Source organism: Rattus rattus, chromosome 14 (assembly GCF_011064425.1).
Source record: "Rattus rattus isolate New Zealand chromosome 14, Rrattus_CSIRO_v1, whole genome shotgun sequence".
Classification (NCBI taxonomy): Eukaryota; Metazoa; Chordata; class Mammalia; order Rodentia; family Muridae; genus Rattus; species Rattus rattus.
Genome location: NC_046167.1, coordinates 806,220 through 824,746, shown reverse-complemented (window position 1 = coordinate 824,746; position 18,527 = coordinate 806,220). Strand labels below are relative to the sequence as shown.

The window sequence follows — 18,527 nt, the reverse complement described above, 5'->3', positions numbered from 1 at the left end:
ACTTGCACCCAATTTTTAAGCCACAACCCCTGGGAATCGGATGAGACCTGTCTTCTCCATTTTGTGTTTCTGTCAACCTCATCGCTTACTATGTCCTGTCAGTTCTAACTCCAAGATATGCCAGGCAGCTTCTGTATCTAATCCTTTGACCTACACTTTTTCTCTGGGAAGAATGGGCTTGTCCCCAAGTCCTCTGAGGAAAGGGACTCTTCCAGGTCCGCTGCAGCCTGTCTCTGTTTCCCTCTTGTCAGTCCCTAGAGCTGGAGCCAGGGTCCACAGGCTTCCCTTCTTAACACTTCTTGCACTTGGGATAAAATGTGAGCTCCTTGCGTGGTCTGCTCCGGTCTGCTGTCTCTGTCTGCACACTGCCCTTCTCTCCTCGAGGCTCTACTTCCCCGACCAGAGAAAGACACCTCCTTGTCTTTCGGCTCTCTTCAGCTTCCGGCTTCACCAGACAGTTCAGCTCAGGAGGACTCTCTCCCTCCACACTAGCCTTTATTGGTCTCAAGCCTCTCTCCTAGAACTTCATTCTTGTGTCATTAGCCCTTAGCATTATTTAACTTCACATCCATTTATGAGATCATACGGTCCCAGGGTACAGCCCGGGTTTATGCTTCCTGTGCAGATCAAGTGCATTTGTACACCATGGTGGGATATCCACATCGGAGGTTTCTACAGCTGTACAGTCAATCCTAAGTAATACTTAGGAAGAATCTCTACTGAACACACACTTTGTCATATACTCAAACTCACTGGAGGAAAAAACGATATGTAGGACGCTGGTGAAGGGAGCACTTGTTTAATTCCTGTTGGAAATTCCTTATCTACCTATGGTGATAAATGATTTATACTCATGTGAGAGTGTAATGATACCATGATAAGAGAGAACGGATAGGATATGACCCTATCCAGTGTTGCAACTGCCGTTTGGAGATGACTTCAAGCAAACCCAGGAATGTGGCGGTTACAAAACCCTCTGTGTAAAGACTGAGAACAGCCTTGGATTTTGGTGTCCATGACAGTTCTAGAGCCAAATCCAAAAGCCCCTGAAGGTGACTGTAAGATCTGAACCCAGCCTATGGGCAGACCTACATATCTCAGATGCCTTTCCTTGCTAGAGTGGGTAACTTGGAGAATTCTCTGTGACTTTATGCGATGCTGCCCTTCCCACAGAGATTCGCAGACATTCTATGCCTTTCTACTATGCCACTTGATGATATTTAAGAGATACAAATGGCAAAATAGATGTCTCTCGCATCCTATGACCTGACACCAGAGCATGGAGGGAAGGGTGCTGAGGGCACCTACCAGCAGGTCACAACTTGACCTTAGGGAGATTCCAGGCAACGCTGCATTACTTTCTGTCAGAGGCAACATGAAGACGTGCTGCTGTGAGGAGAGCACACATGAATGCAAATCATTTGTCATCTGGGCATCGATAAGGAATTTGTTAGCATTTTTTCTAGACTCCACCCAACGGTTACCTAGCAACAGCCAGGTAGAGCCTGTCTTGCTATAAAAGGGGTTGCTCTCTTTCTCTCTCTCTCTCTCTCTCTCTCTCTCTCTCTCTCTCTCTCTCTCTCTCTCTCTCTCTCTCTATATATATATATATATATATATATATATATATATATCCCTCCCCTGCCCCTCCCCCTCTCTTGCTCTTGCTCTGTCCTCTCCCTTTCTCTTTCTCTACCTCTATTCCCTTCTCACCCCTTTCTCGTGTCCCCAATGGCTAGTACCTCAAGGGGGGGGGAGCCTCAGCACAGGCCTGTCTCGGCACCCCCTCCAGCCGCATCCTACTGGATTTTACAAAACATATCAGAATGTCCAACAGGAATTAAATAAATGCTCCCCTCACCAGGATCCTACACATCGTTTCTTCCTTAAGTGAGTTTGAGTATATAAATTTTGAAAGATACTGTTATGGGTTGAATCTAAAATATTTCTCAAGGTTTATATTAAAGGCTTGGCTTCCAGCAGATGGGGTCTTAAAAGGGGAATGGATCAGGAGTACTCTGACTTCACTAGGGGGTTAATGTATAGATGGATTTACCATTTGCTGGCCTTTGGAGCTGGTGGAAACTGGGAGGTGGTCCTAGTGGGTAGAGGTATGTCACAGGAGCTGTGCCTTTCAAGTGTGTGTCTCAAATACTTGTCACCTTGCCTGCTTCCTGTTGCTCTGCCAGGCCTATCCACCATGATACACAGACCCCAAATCCATGGAATCAGTTGACTGTAGCCCGAAACCTCTGAAACTGTAAGCCGAAATTAATTTTCTCTCTTTAAGATGATTTTCTTAAGTATTTTATCACATGGATATAGATCTGAAGAGAAATAGATCTTCCTAAAAAAACAAACAAACAAACAAACAAACAAACAAACAAAAAACCGATTGAATGCTTGATGTCACAAGAGACAAAGGGGGCATTGACCAGATACTTCGACTAATAAAGAGACCGCTATTGAATCTTTAAATTCAGGGTGTAGGCAGGCAAAGAGTTATACACAAAGAAGCAGAGGAAGGCAGTAAACATGTTCCCACTTGGCCATCCATTAACCAGTCGATTTCTATGAGATGCCGCCCTTTCTTCACAGCATTAGCTCAAGGAGCAGCAGATGTGGATGCTACCCCTGGTTTAGAGAATCCCTGAGGTCTAGCATCCCACCCCCCCATGGTGGAGGGAGACATAGGACCCAGGCTTGAGCAAGTGACATGGTGAGAAAGATTTACTGATTGTCACCCTGCAGTGTGAACGCCACACAAGAGTCCTGCTGGGTTTCTGGCTCTCTGGGCTCCTAGCTTCATCCTCCTGCTACACATCTGCCTTGCGGCCCCAGCGGCAGATGGTCTCCTGGGTGTAAGGTGTGAGCACCAGAGAGCGAGGGAGAAGCATGTGATGGTCTGCAACAGGACACTGGGGCTGCGGGAGGAATGCTCCCAGCTGTGCCCGTGCAGACCACGGGACAGGGAAGGGTGGGGGAGCCACAGCGTAGGGTCAGGAAGGTCACCCAGAGAGCTGATGTGTGCACAGGGATCCCAGAGCAGCCACTGTCGAAGTGGGTGTAGCAGAGAGCTAGTGACTTTGCTCACCCCTCCACCCCCACCACCCCCACACCCATTTGTTACATTTTCTTCTGAAAACAAGGAAGAAGTGGTGTGTTAGACTTGACTGATGGAATTCAATCCATATTTATGTTACCGATTTCCATGCCATGGGTGGGGGAGGGGTGTCTCTATTTACCTGCCAAAGGTCTGTTTACCCGACCTTTATCTCAGCCTCTGGAAACATGTTTCCTAAGTCTGTTAGTAGGCACGAGAAGCTGCCTTCTTCCTGTCCACTGCCAAGAGCATCTGCCTTGCAAAAGGCTTTGGGCCAGATCATCACCTTGCAGGTAAGCAGCCACCGTGGGCTCTCATTTCTCTGCCTGCATCCCATTGTGTAAGCCTTGTCTTTTGTTTCCTGTGGAAGCCACATCCCTGTACCCAGGCACTCTGACACTGATGTGTGGTGGGTGGAAGCAGGTACAGGTGAGAGGCATGGGAGAGAAAGGGTCCGTGGAAGACCTGGGGAGGTGAGCGGTAAGCAGATGTCAGCACACCTTGTGGTTGTCTCTGCTCACAGCACCCATTGGAACCTTAGCGAGGAACCTTCATGGAGCCTCAGAGGGCAGAAGCTTGAACACCGGCCTATCTCATTCCTTGTGTGGCTAGAGATGATGCCATTGAGTAGATGGGAAGTAACTGGGTCCCTCCCTGGCTAAGGATCCTAGCAGATCATTCTGCCATATCCTGCAATTCCTCAGCAACTTTGTGTAATGGGCATGTGTTAGTGTTGGTTTGTGTGCCTTGTGCTGATACAAGAGGCAGTTGGTATTCTTGTTCTTCAATGAGCACGCAGGTGATTAGCTTCATTGTCAGGAAAGGGGCTCACAGAGTTTTGCAAACACTCCCACTGGAGGTTTTAGCATTCCTCTAAGTCCAGTGAGAACAAATGGTTTCCAAACCAATACAAACCTGCGGCATGATTTTCTAAAAGAATCCTGGGGACTGCAGCATGCCAGCTTGTGATAAAACCCTTTCCTGGTCTATGTTGACCACAGTCTGGTGCCTTCTGACTCCAGGGCAACTAAACCCTGTGCTGGAGGGATTACCGTTTCCTCCTCCTCCAGAACAGAGGATGTGGAGACATCCTAAAACCCTGTGGCTTGGCTAGTGTTGTTCATGGTGCTTTGTCCTGGATTAACTCTCAGAAGCCAACCTGGAGAGCTTGGGTGGGTGTGGCCTCTTCTCCCTCTGTTCCGCATATACTGTGCCTAAGCCTGTAAACTGAAGGGAGGCCCCACCAGCCTCCCCGGCCCCTCCTCTGTGGGAACAGAGACGTCCTTGCTGGTTAATGAGGTTTTGTTGTTCAGAGCCATCTGCCTGCTTCTTGGGAGCTACAGCATGTGATTAACGGCTGCTCTGGGGCACCGACCCTGGGCGCCTCACTGCGCAAGGACTTGAGCCCTACACATTTACAACCACCTGTCTGGGGCTCCGTCTCCAGCAGGCAACCGTTACACACCTCTGCCAGCCAGCACTGTGTGGCACCGGTTCCACTCCTCCTCTAAGGAGAATCACCTGTGAATTCACTCCCATACGGGCACTGAGCATCACACACGTGGGTGTGATGGTCGTCAGGTTCGGTAGAACTTGTCTCTTCCACCCTAAAGCATGTCTTCTTAAGTGTTTGCTTCTATGGCAACGAGGTCCTTCTTAGAGTCCTGACCTTAGGATGTACTGGCTTCAGACAAGAGAGGCCCACATGGGAGCAGTGAGATCTTGGTCATTCCTCAACACAAGTCTGTTCAAGCCTGAAGATGTGGTGAGCATCAACCATAAATCCAAGAGGTCCTTGGCTTACCCTCTGGGATTCTTTTCATCCCATAGGAAGCTATCTCTCATGGGAAGCTGGACTTTTCTGGGGTCAGGAAGACATCCTTCCTCACATCCTCTGTGAGTTTTGCTCCATACATGACTTAGCTCTCTATGGGAGTAGGCACTAGCAAGGATGTCCTATTCAACCTCTGAAAATGCTACTCGCCATGCCTGGCTCTGGATCCCTTGAATGACTGCCTTGAGACTAACTTCTGACTGTGCATGAGGGTCCTGAACATAAAACATAGAGACACCGGAACAGAACAAGTCCGGGCTCCGAGGCACACAGCAGTCTCACCCAGAGGTTGTGTCTAACTTCTGAAGCCAGAAAAAGGGTCACTCAATTTGTAGTTTCTTGCAGTCTTTAATGAGAAGGTTTTTAGAATGGGAAATTAGAACAAAAATACGGAGTATTAGTACAAGAACCCTTGATGCAAGTACCTGTCACAGCCCTGTGTTCCCAATAGAAACAACCAATCACAGCCATATGTCCTTCATAGAAACTTCTGTTCAAACTTAGATCACCCAAAAAGAAACAGTCCCACTACCCCACAGCTTCTAAAACGGAAACTCCTAGTTCACCATCTACATGCCCAAGCATACCTAGGTACTTCCTGAGTCAACGTCTTAGTTACTTTTCTATTGCTGCAATAAATACCATGACCAGAGTAACATATAAAAGAACATGGTTAATCGATTATAGTTTCAGAGGGTTAGAGTCCATCGGAGCAAAGGCGTGTTGACAGGAATAGCTGAGAGCTCACGACTTGGTCCACAAGTAGGAGACAGAGATAGAAGAAGGAATAGCAGGGGGCTTTTGGAGCCACAAAACCCATTCTGTGACACAATTCCTCCAACAAGGCCATACTTCCTAATCTTCCCCCAAACTGTTCCACCAATGAAGATCAAGAATTCAAACACGTGAGCCTATGGAGACTATTCTCGTTCAAATAACCCCAATCAGCCAATAAAAAGCCTCTTTCAATAGCTCTGGCCCTCCCAAGAATGGCTGTCAGTAGCCTGGATCCCAGCAAGGGACAACTCACTGGATCATCCAGTAGGAAGTGTTTGGTCTAAAAATACTTATTGTCAACCCTGAATTCTCCAGCAAGAACCACTTGTCATTAGATGCTTCTCCTCCAACAACCCTCATTATTACCCTTGGATGGACGGCCTCTCAGGAACTTCTAACAATCCCTGTCAGGGTCTCCAGAGAGTCTGCAGCCGTAGCAGATATGGCACTAGAAAGAAGACTTGCTGGGGCATTTGGTTCGTGTGGGCAGAAGCTGAGAAGTCCTACCCTAGGTTTTCTGCCAGCCATAAAACCAGGGCAACTAGTAAGACTGCCTCAATCCAAGACTGACGACCACAGAACCAAGCCTGGAAGCTAAGAACAATACTGGCATACTGGTTCCAGAGGTGGGCAACATGGAGTCTGATGAGGAAGAGGGGAGGAGATGCTTTAGTTCTAGAGAGAGGATAAAGCCCTCTGCCTCTGCCTTTTTGTTCTGCCCAGTCCCAGATCCATTGGATGGGGCCATCCAGGGTGAGGGCCAATGGTCCCCATTCATTCACCATCACTATAAGGATCTCCCAGGAACACTCTCATAGTCAACCCAATGCTCCAGACTACCTTGTTTCCCTTTAGTAGATGGGTAGTTCAGTGCCAACTGAAGTATTTAAGGTGATTAACATAGTGACTGAGGATAAACAATGCTTTGTCAGCTTCCTGTGTATCCCTGAACCCAACTTCATCATCGCAAACCAAAAGAAACTACTCTCATTAACCTACATTCCCTAATAAGGACTGCCTGGAGCTTCCCAGTCATCCTTCACAAAAGCTTGGCCCTGGCTGCTGGTTGATGGATACTTTGGGCAAAGGCTCCTCCATGGACCTGTGCATCTGGGAGCCTGAAGCAGGTTCATTCTTGACATTCACCCTGATCACGACTTGCAGCACTGTAGAGTCTCCACCCAACGACTGGGAGAGTGTGGGATTCTGGCTTGCCCTGTGTTGTCTCTGTGACCCTGATCATGGGTGGCCAATGCCTGGGGGCTGTTCTGGACAAGAGGGTGGACTATGCCATCTGCTCCTAAGAATGTCTAGAGGCCTCCTCCTGTGTAGCTGCCTCAACATTATTGGTAGTTTGAGTTCTGAGCCCTGCCACACACAGGCTGGAAACATGTGTTATAATTGCAGCAGGACCTGTGGCTGTTATAGTAGAAATCCTGGAGAGGGATGGCTTCTACAGTCAATAGTGTGAGAGTTACTACCAAGAAAGCATATTTTCTTCCGTTCTGTCCCTAGCACACATTTCAGAGGTGTGAAAACATGAGCCTGCTACATTCTAACACAGTTTGCTGGAGGCTGCTACCCCCGAAGCCCAAACCCTTTACGGCTGAAATCTTCCCTCCTCCCCATGAAGGTGTGAATAGTCTTGAGAGTTACACTGGTCTGCTTGACTCTGAGAGGGAAGAGAAGTCAGATCGGAAACCCTCTGTAACATATTTTGAGATTTAAAATGCCACCAGAAAGTTGCTCTTAGTTATTGCTACTGCTTGAAGTCAACCCAGGCACATTGGTCCCATAGGGTAGCAGGTGAGCCAGTGATCATCATTGGTGTGTGGAGATCAGTAGCTTCTTACCACATATGAGCTGAGATCGCAGAACCTCCTCTTTGTCTCTCTTCTTATTCTCCTTGCTGAAACCATGGTGACCTTGTAATAAAATTTAAGAAAATCCACTCACTGACGTCAACAGAAGAGAAGAATTTGTTCAAATCTTACAAAGTAATGATTGTGAGAAATGTGGGCCTCCTAGAGGGCCTGGGTTGTTCTACTTTAATCGTTGGATTCATGGCTCTCCTGGAGTCCGCAGCCTAAAGGAAACGAAGTGGGGAGAGAGTGTGGAAGATAACGTGCTGCCGACTCTGGTCTCAGAAAGCAGTGAGCCTCAGAGACTGTTGCAGAGGGGACAAAGCTGAGACCCTCTATAGGACTGGAGCACAGCATCCATTCTTCAAGGAACTCTGAATATAGTGTCTCTGTGGGAAGCAGGGTGCAAGGCCTCTGTCATGAGCTTCGTGCTCATCCTGGGAGATCTGTACACCATTCAATGCATGGATAGATCTGGGACCTTGTCTGTGGGAGTAGTGGACTGTCACACACCAGACATTATTGATGTAGTTGAGTTTTGCCTTTGCCTGAGTTGTGACCCTGGACTAGGTCATTATTTCCAGGGTGTGGTCTGGGATGAGGATGGTGTGGCGCCTAGGATACTTAGGGTCCGATGACAGGCAAAACAGAGAAACAATGGAAATTAATATGAGGTTTTCTGAATGCCAGGCTGCATGCTGGATGCTGGAAAGTCTGGTTCTTTTTAAGCTAGAACAACCCTAGGGGAAGTATTCTTATTGCACAGTGGGCAGCCTGTGTACACAGCATCTCCGTGGTATTGCACAGAGCCTCAGGTATAGTTCAGTATTGGTCCTCGATACCCAGGTTGTCAGCTCTCAGCACAGGTCGTTCTCATTCACCCAGTGCATCCTAAAGACCCATTTCACCTTCTGTTTCCGCATGGGCCATATCCCAGGTTCCCAAAGTCTGTCGGCTGCAGAGCCTCACCTCCCACATTGCTCTCTGAGTCCTGGGAATGGCAGTCTAGCTTTATAAATAAAAGGAAGCCCCATATGGCTGGCCCTCCCTTCCCTTCCACTCTCCCTTGACTTTTCCTTCTACCTGTCATCCCTATTCCAGAACCTGCTTCACTGGGAAAGATGCCGGGCAGCCTTGGGGGAGCTGTAGGTGGGAGCACCAGCAAAGGCCATAGGAAATGTTCTCTCAAGAAGGTGAGTTCAGGGTCCCTTTGCCTTCTGGGAAAACAAGTGTTTCCAATTCTGAGACAATGAGTGGAATCAAATGACACATCAGCACTCCACAGTGTCTGAGGACAATTAAGCTCTGGTGACCACACCGGAGCCAGCAGTGTGGCTCCAGAACACAGAGAGGCATGGAGGAGCCAAGGCCACAGGCAGGTCTACAGGATATGGCTGCCGCTTTTCAGACTCTGACCTTCTTGTCTCACGGACAAGGACACCAGGTGATAACAATCCCCAGGCTGGGGTCAGGAGGATAATGAGGTTCTGGAGGCCCCTGCATGGGCAGCAGGTGGGGCCATTGTTCCCTCAAACCAGAATACTTTCAGGCAACATGTGGCCACACAAAGGCACTGACACAAAGGCTTTGTCCCAGACTCTCTGGGCTGCGCCTAGGACCGGGAACCTGAATCAAGGTGTACGTGTCCTGAGGAAGAGGACCAAGCAATAGACAGAAGGATAGAAAGACATCTGCCAGGCAGCCCCCAGGCACACGAGACACAGAATACAGGTCATACCAGAAGCATATTTCAGAAGGGCCATAGAGCACTTATGCTGGTGAGGGGGTACCCTGGTCAGTGACTGACGTGGAGGTGCCCAAGTTGCTGTGTGGTATGGTTGTACTTCTCTTGGTTATACTGGCATGTTCTTGCTGTTGGATGGCATGTTGTATGTGTATGGGGGGGTAGCAGGAGATGTGATTATGTGTGTCTGTTATGTCTGCCATAAGTAAGACTAACTAATGCCTATAATCACAGCTCTCCAAGGGTGTACCTGGGGACCATTCATCTGGTGACAGGCACCTAATCTCTCTCTCCATGCTACCAGGGCCACAGAGAAAAAGAAGAGCTTAGCTCCTTTCCAGACTGTCCTGGCTATGAGGACCCGTGAGTCCCCAACTCTGCCATCTATCTTGTCAAGTTTAATGAAGCCGTTTCCTAACATCCTTACCTGCTGTTTGTAAGAAAGGCTACCGAATCCCTCTCTCTACCATGAATTTAGTTCTTGATGTACTTTAACTGACGTAAAACAGTAACGGCACAGAAGCACTGGATGTGTGGTCAGGGGAAGAAGGCGGTCCGACTGTGATGCCGGAATTCAGAGAATTAACCAGAGAGATGGCGGTTCCCGGAGGGCCTGTGTTCTCTCGGTCCTATCATGTTGCACAGCCACCACCATTAGCAGTACTTCACACGTTCTTTGTATCACCTGTGTTAAGAGGTAGAGAAGTGACTTCTGGCCACCATGCATGAAAAGCAACCGAATCAAAATCCAGACAGCAACAATCTCCTGGGAGATGTCCTGTCACCTCTGTGGTTTGTTTTTGAAACAGAGTTTCACTCTCGAGCCTGTGCGCATCCGAAGTCTCCCAGATGCTGAGACTCCAGACATGCGTTACCACATTCAGCTGAGTGTTAGATTGTGTTGTTGTTCTGAGTTTCTAGGGACTCTTTATCACAGAAGTGATAGCTTGGTCAGGGAGGATCGGACGGAACACGGTAGCAGAGAAGAAAGACCCAATCCCAAGGCCGTGAGCACTCAACAAAGTGTAGGTTCCCTCGGCATCCATTTCTGTGACCTGCAAAAATTCTAGGCCTTGGTCTCTGAATGGGTGACTGGGCCTTAGAGTTGACATTTCTGAAAGATCAAACACCTGTTGGCCCTCTAAACCCACTTGTCTTGCACACTTAGCTTTTATGGCATCTTACTCCAAGAGCAACATGTTACAAGTCCTGCGGCAGGAGGGAGGAGATAGACCACGCATGTCCCTTCTCATTCTGTGCTTCATTGAATAGGGTCTTTTATGCCAGTATGTCTACATCACAACTGGGCTTATGCATGGTGTGTACATGAACAGATTCATACACACTACACACACCCAGATATCCCATGCACACTGGAAACCTCTCCTGGGTAGCTTTGCTCAGTAGAATCTACAGATGAGGGCAAATACTGCAGAGGACCTCCCTGCAGGTGCTGGGAATCCCCCTGCCTCCTACCCCAACCTCCATGTTGGCCTAGGTGTGTGTGGAGAAGAAACTGCATCTGTCTGGCTCGGTCAGGAAAGCAGAGGCCATGTACTCTTCAGACAAACAACAGAGTCCATCAGATAGAGCGAGAAGATTCTCAAACCAGAAATCTTCATAGAGGGTCCATTGGCCTCTAAACAGCATCGTGCTGTCTGGAAAGAGAGATCCCTTAGAGATGACCCCTCTCAGCCAGAGCTTTGCGGGACACAGCCAGCCTTTTTATTCTCTCTAATGACTAGCGACACCACCTTTTCCAGAAAGGAAGCAGAATCTGAGGAGACCAACGTAGACCAGTCATGATCCGGTGCCTTCAAGCTCAGGGGTTGGATCAGTCCGAGGGTCTAAGGCCCCACCCACTTCCTCGCCGGCTGAGGGGAGGTCCAATTCAGGTCTAGTCACTAATGGCCTGCACACTGGAACCAGAAGCCTTTGGGGGACAGGTGTGGGGCCAGGGGGGATACGACTGCCACCTCCTCCAAGCTCTCACCTGGCCTCCCCTGAACATAATTCCTGAGCAGTGACCTCCAGCAGAGTGTGAGGCGACTTCCTTCCAAGCAATGACAGAGGTGAATGACAGAGGAATACCCAGGCTTTTTGGTTCTGGGGGTCACAAAGCCCCAAACAATCTGCACATGGCTCTCGAGAGCTCAAGGACCAGTTTAAGGTAGGTTTCAACCTCAAATTCTAAGTATGCCTGATCTTCTGACCTTCCCTCCACCCCGCCCCCAGAAAATTCCAATCGTGGGGAAGATAATGAGGCCCCCAAGTTACTCCTAACAGGACCCAGGCTAGACGCCCACCTGGCTCAGAGATCTGAGGCAGGCGAGGCCCTGGAAGGCCGTGGTCTACAGAAGCAGTTTTCTCTCCCAAGACATCACGTCCTGTGGTACCCATACACTGATGCTGTCATAGTAGAAACATGGAACCGCCAAATTCTCCAGAAAGAGCAAGAACGGGTGCCACCGCACCCTTTTTACCTTGATTTCTCTAACTGGGAAGTGGGCCTGAGGCCTTCAACTGCCTTTAGGGGTATCTGTGGGCTAACCAGTTTCTACAAAGCTCTTTGAGGTTCTGGGTGAGAGACGGTAGAGTCGGCCATCAGTGTGTTGTGGACCCTTATGTTGTCTGGGTATCATGTCCTCCCTAGAACTCATGTGGTCTCTTCCTGTATGCTGCTGTGGGAGAGTTACCAGAAGGGAGGTTCCTTGTGACTTCACTGTGGTGCCTGCTGAGGTCCGAGGACTCAGTCGCCCACCCATCCAGGAGAACCTTACATTCAGGTAGATTCATCTGTTAATAGGTTATGGTCAGGCAGCCTTTGTCTACCTAGTCTGTCACTCACAATGAACAGCACGACTTACAGCTGGCGTGAGCGCTACCATCCCCTCCATGGCCCCGAAGCTGCTTTTTTTTTTTTCTGTTTGCTTTGCTGATTGTGAATACTTCCTTCAGAAGAGGAAAATGCTGGCTGTGCCCTTTTGGGTGTGGAGGTGCCTGGAAACGCTGGGCTGTGAATAGGCAGATGACGTGGCGTGGGCTTGCAAAGGTTCAGGATGTGTAATGAGTGACACGCTGCCCTGGAGGCAGTCCTGTTAGCATGTGTGTCGGAAATGGCGATTAACCCCGAGAGCCTAATTCTGCCCTTCCTCCCCCTCCTTCTTCCTTTCATTCAGTAAACATTTAAAAGTGGTGCTGTGTCAGGCACTGTTCCAGGGTCTGGAAAGGACCAAGAGGAAGGGAAAGATCTCGGCTAGAGGTGAGTATGGAGGGAAAGCCAGTGTAGAGGGGCAGGAACGAAGGTGTGTCACAGGTGCCCTGGAGAGCTTTTGGGTCCCACAAGGAAAAGTATAAGAAGGTTCCAGAAAGAAGTAAGGGTCAGGTGGAGTGAGCACAGAAGGTGTCTGAAGGAAAACAGACCCAAGTAGAGTGGTTTAGACTTGGGCTATCCCTTTCCTGGCACCACAGTGTTTCAGACAGGAGAAGCATGGTCGCAGTGTCTTCTTAATGAGGTCAGTTCAAAACCAGGACAGGGCCCAGGAAGAAGGGGTGGCTGTCACAGCTGCCTGTGGCTGGCAAAGGCCATGGACCCAGATATCTTTTTCTGTGCTCCATGGGGCTCTCAAGCAGGCAGCAGGCCCTTGACCCAGGCAGCTTTTGAAGATCATGGACCCCACCGTGAAGAAGGTTTTCAGTGCAGTCAACATAGTGATCCTGAGAACCCAGGCCTGTGGATACTTGCAGGGAAGTTGAAGTTCAGTGAACTGGTGAATGAACTCCGTGTTGGAATCCAGGAAAGCTGGGGAAGAAACAGAGGTAACCTCGGTTAAGCCCAAGGTTTCCCTTAGCCACCCTTCTACTCAAGGAAAAGGGGCTCCTACTTGGTGACGGTACCTTCTTGAGAGACACAAAGATGGTTAATTAATGGAAATTAACTTTATGAATAATAAATACTCAGTCGGATGAAGTAGCATTTCCATCTGTCAGATCTTCTGCTGTAGCCATTTAACTACAGCTGGAGCGCCAGGAAAACCATCAACAGAAAAAAAAAAAAGACCCACATCATGTTGCGTTCCGTTTAAAGTTGTATCAAAGGCTCACTAAGCAAGTGGAGGCATGAAAGGCAGCCAAACCCAGAAATGTGGCCTTGAAGCCCTGCCTCACCTGCTGTCCCACATGCAGCTGGTGGCTCACTCTGAACTCTGCACTGGTCTATTGTCAGTCAAATCCGAACATGTCAGAATGAGTCTTTCCATCCACATTCTACTCACAAGGAAATGACGGGCGTCCTTTTTACTGTGCAAACAGCGTGCATGTTTTCTCGGTACCTCAGTAGCATAGCCTCCGGGTGTAGACAAGCTACAGTCAGTCATGTTTGTTGTAGAGCGACAGACACTGTGGAGTTGGTGTATACTCTGGGGAAGGCTCTCTTCTGCTCCTCAAGGGGGCTCAACACATTATGTCAGACCCTACAGTGGCTTTGAAGCTTCCTTTCAGTCTCCTTGTCTTTCCGCAGTGCGTGTGGAAGAGGCACGCACTCTGTAGTTTCATCGTGTGAACGTGAGACAAGGGAATTGTGAAGGTTCTTCTCTCTCATCTTGAAAGGTCGTCTCAGTGTTCTGCCTTCCACTCCTGCTGTTTAAATTCATACTCACCAGTACTGGGTGGTCTCGCTGGTCCTGGGCAACTGGGAAGATCAGTGAAATAAAATAGGAAGTATTTTGTAACTGGGTGAAAAAAACTTCTAAATGTTTCACAAGTTCAAAACAACCATCACTGAAGACTTTCTGGGATAAACATAGGACCCTCCTTTTTCTATAAGCTCTATTCGGTATAGGAGCTGCAGAGGAGTCTTAACGTCACTGGGGAGACAGATACCCCAAGACAGGTCATCTATTCTGGTCTTCAGTCTGTGTGTGGGGCCGTGGACATGCTCTTATACCGGCTGCATCAGCCTTCACCGATAGGATGGCTAAAGGATGAAGTAACAGGCCCCACAAGTGTCTAAGATGATTCTCTCTGTGTCTCTGTCTCTGTCTCTCTCTGTCTCTCTGTCTCTCTCTTTCACACACACACACACACACACACACACACACACACACACACACACAAGCCTGTCACACATTCAGGCCCTTGTAAATGAGTTCCAGAACTCTTCTCCACTAAGCCAAAGGACGGTGGTTGTCTGGTTTCCAGTTTCTCAGGAATAGCTTCTCACTGAAGAGTCTCAACACGGCAAGCTGGAGAGAGATTTCCTTTTTTGAATTCCTGGCCAGCATTAAAACCTCAGATCACATAGCTCTGCCTATTTCACACATAACCCTTCGCAGACATAGCCTATGCTCATATAGCCTGTCACACACAGGCCATACACACACACACACACACACACACACACACACACACACACACACACACACAGAGAGAGAGAGAGAGAGAGAGGCTCTTACACACACAAGTTCTCTCTCTCTCTCTCTCTCTCACACACACACACACATACACACACACACACACACACACACACACACACACACACACACGCAGAGCCCATCATAACCATAGCCCTATCATATACAGGCCCATTCACACTAACACGCAGCCCCGTCACACATATAGCCATACCACAACCCCAACACACAGATCCACTTGCTATTTCCACTCCAGCCTGCATGGTTTTGAAGAAATCCCCAGGGAACAGGGCCAAATACACAGGCATCTGAGAGCGAGTGGGGGAGGGGTCAGGGAGGGTGACAGCTGGTGAGTTGTGGCCACCTCTGTGTAAGCCATCAGCCCCAGGTGGGAGGTAAATCAGCAGTCCCTAGGTCAGATGGCACTGTCCATGTTCCCAGGATTGGCTGCTCTCACCCCAGGAAGGTAAGCAAACCCTGCATGTGTTGTCTTCACTCAAAGGGCCCTGGGGGGAGAAGAGGACGCAGGGCTGACCGCCCGGGGTGGCAACAGGACACCATGCAGAAGGAGCCGGCCAGCACAGCTGAGTCCAGCAGGGATTTAGATCAAAGGCTGGCAGCTGTGCTACAGTGGGGAGGGCCAGGAGGGAGCCTCTTGGGGCGCCAAGGGGGCGCCCGGCCCAAGCAGTGTCCACCCTTCTGAGTTTTGCTGTTTGAAAGCTCTTTGTGTGTGGCACCATGGGGATCCATGGTCTTTCCATACCTCTCAGTGTACCATCTATCCTGAGAACATACCTGGGATCCTATGGCCCCTGCATGACAGAGAAAGGTCATACTTTCCTGTGGGCGATCGATGCTCTCTGGAGACAGCTGAAGTCCTCCCAACCCTGCACCACTCATGGCTCAGAACCGGTTTCTGAATTCTGCTAATGGGAAAATATGAAGCTCCCAACACCGTCTACCCTAAACTGAGAGCCAGGCACATAGGACAAGGTCTGTACGATGGTGCCCAGGGACAGCTACAGCTCCTGCTCTGCTCTGACCCAGTTCTACAACCTTGTATGAGCTGGGGAGTTGGAAAGTCTCCCTGTGCTGTGCAAGACTTAAGTAAGGTCATGTGTCCACACAGAGCTTCTGGGCTGCAGACTGGAGAGGTGGCAGCTGAGGCTTCTGTAAGGGCCATGAGGCCTGAGTCATGGACCCATGGGGCAACAGCTGTCTCACCCCATGGGGGAGGGACACTTAGAGACACTTTAGACTGTGTCCTCCTCGGACATAAAAGCCTATTGAGGTGAGAGTAAAAAACGAAAGGTGGTGGGTGTCTGTTTGAGGGAGACACTCCTGTGCCAGAGTCACCCTCAGCCACATAGGAAGCAGGTGGGTCCCAATGATGTGGAAATGGGACCTGGGGTCTGGGGAACCTTCATGCCGCTGTGAAGCTCCCATCATGGGTAAAAAAACTACAGCCTAGTGAGTCATGGTCCACCTGCACCTTTCAACACCACAGAGACATGTGGCTTGGGTCTCACCCTGGCTTCCCTTTCCAAAGAGAAAAAAAAAAGCCAGGCTAGAAATAGCTCCTCGGGGGCTGTCTGGGGGTGGTGGAGTTAAGAACATGGCAAATCGAAAAGAGGAAAGGGAGAGCTAAATATTAGGAGATGAGGAAGGGCTGAATGCAGGTAACGAACAAGAGTTATAGACGAGGTGTGAGTGTGGTAGAAATAAACTTGCTATTGAAAGTCCGTGTCGAGCCAGTGTGAACCTCTCCACTCCCCTTCTGAAGTCTGTTCTGACCGGATAGAAGTTTGCTGACTGGTATTGCTTTGGGGTCAGGATAATTTTCAGCATACACTTTTTTTTTTAAAAACTTGCAATATTTTTATAATAGTTTTTTTGTTTTTTGTTTTTGTTTTTTTAAGAAATGAAGGTTGTGCATTCAGTTAAGGAGCTGACCTAGACTCTCCTTAGAAAGCAAGGTAGCTTGCTAGTGTGGTAGCTTATGCCTATAATCCTAATGCCCAGGGGGCAGAGACAAAAGGATGATTGTGAATTTGAAGTCGGTCTGGCTACAGGGTGATCCAACTTTCTCAATTGTTTTGCTTTCGGAAAAAAAGGAGAAATACAAAAGAAAACAAGATGCGTTTTGCAGACAACAACATAAAAGGACCACATTGGCTGTTAGTCGGTACTTCCCAACAGCCTTCTCTGGGAATGACACCAGAGACCACTTAGACCAGGGACCGTGCACACCAGACTCTGCTGGTCTCCGCAGAGGAGCTAAGGCTCCACAATTCACCGTCTCTGAAAATTTCCCAGAAGCCCTTGACAGCACGAGGCACACACCTGGGCATGTTTCCAGCTTACACCTGCTGAGAGAAGCCACACGGTAAGCCGTTTGAACAATGTCCAACAGGGAAGCAGCAGAGAAACCCAAGAGGCAGAGTTTCAAGCGGTCCATGGAGGATGCTCAGGATAAGCCATTGCCCTTCAGAGGTCATAAGCCTTGGAGCCAGCATGACAGAGTCTCATCCCTCTGCTTCCATTGAACCTGGTCCAGGTTTCAGTGTACCTGGCTGCTGAGCTGCGTGAAGCTCTCTCTTCGGCTTTCTGGCTTAGGTTAGCGAGCCCGTAGTCGGTTTCTACACATTGATTGCAGGCAGAAACCAAGGGCAGTGTGGGATTTCTGGGTCATAGCATCCTATCTAGCAAGACTTCAGGCTCGAATAAATAATATCTGGCCTCGACTTTTGAACTTCAAATCCTCATGGTCAAGGCTAGGGAGATAGATAATTTGAGAATCAGAGTATGATTCCTATTACACACACACACACACACACACACACACATGTGCACACATACACATACAAACTGAGAATAAGTAAATAACAGAAAGCCTCCCGGTCATGATCAGGAGGTGACACCTCAATCACCAGGACCACTCTCCAAGCCTCCTGGTGAGATTCATGCAGCCCCAGGCCACTGAGGCCCCACTCTGGGCTCTGCCAGCACATTTCCTGTTCATCCAGAGCTCTCCACAGAGGACTGTCTCCATTCAGTGATGTCTGTCACTTCTGAGCCTTCCAGAAGTGTGTGAAGAGACCTGCAGTCACCCTGTGCAGAGGACACCTAGACTAAATCTCGGTAGACTCGGGTCTAGTAAAGCTGGATCCTAGTCCCACAAGAGTGGCTGCTATTACTGACCAACGACAGGTAGCTTCTGCAAGCTCTCTTATTCTCAGCGTCCTCATCTGAATGTGACCCTCTCCACCCTCGCATGCATATAACTGGGATGGCTGTCAGTGGCTGTCACTGTCGTCAATGCTAATGTCCGACCACTAGAGCTGTGAGCAGCTGATATACTAAGGCAGACATGAGAGCTCACTCACCTCAGGCTGCTGGAAAGCAACTGTCCTTCCCTAAGACTTGACCTGCACACTCACCAGGCACAAGTGAAAAGACCTTTTGTGGCCCCCGTGACCCGGTGACACCAGGGCAACACGTGTCCCTGGCATTCTGCAGTAGAAACATCCAGGCTTGAGCTCCTCCCTGCATACCACCCACATACCCCTTAGCTTGCAGACGGGCCTGCACCGCTCCTGCTACGCCATTTAGATCAGGGCCTTTGGCTGAACACTGCCTCGGGCTTCTTTTGGGTAGGGTAGAAACCAGGCATTAGACTGCAGCTCTGTGAGCCTACGTGTGTAGTGAGGAGCTTGCTGGGGTCACACGTGGGACAGGCTACTGAACTTCAGCCTAAGTGCTGTGGCGTCGACCTTGTGTTCTAAGAATGTCACAG

At 49.3% G+C, this 18,527-nt stretch overlaps 1 long non-coding RNA gene across 1 annotated transcript; it reads left to right on the top strand.

Moving 5' to 3' along the window:
* Window positions 1-3,324: 3,324 nt before the first annotated feature.
* On the top strand, window positions 3,325-10,099 carry LOC116883993. The gene is made up of 3 exons (XR_004385807.1): window positions 3,325-3,396; window positions 8,678-8,769; window positions 9,625-10,099. It is a non-coding gene; the product is annotated as an uncharacterized LOC116883993 (long non-coding RNA).
* Window positions 10,100-18,527: the final 8,428 nt, after the last annotated feature.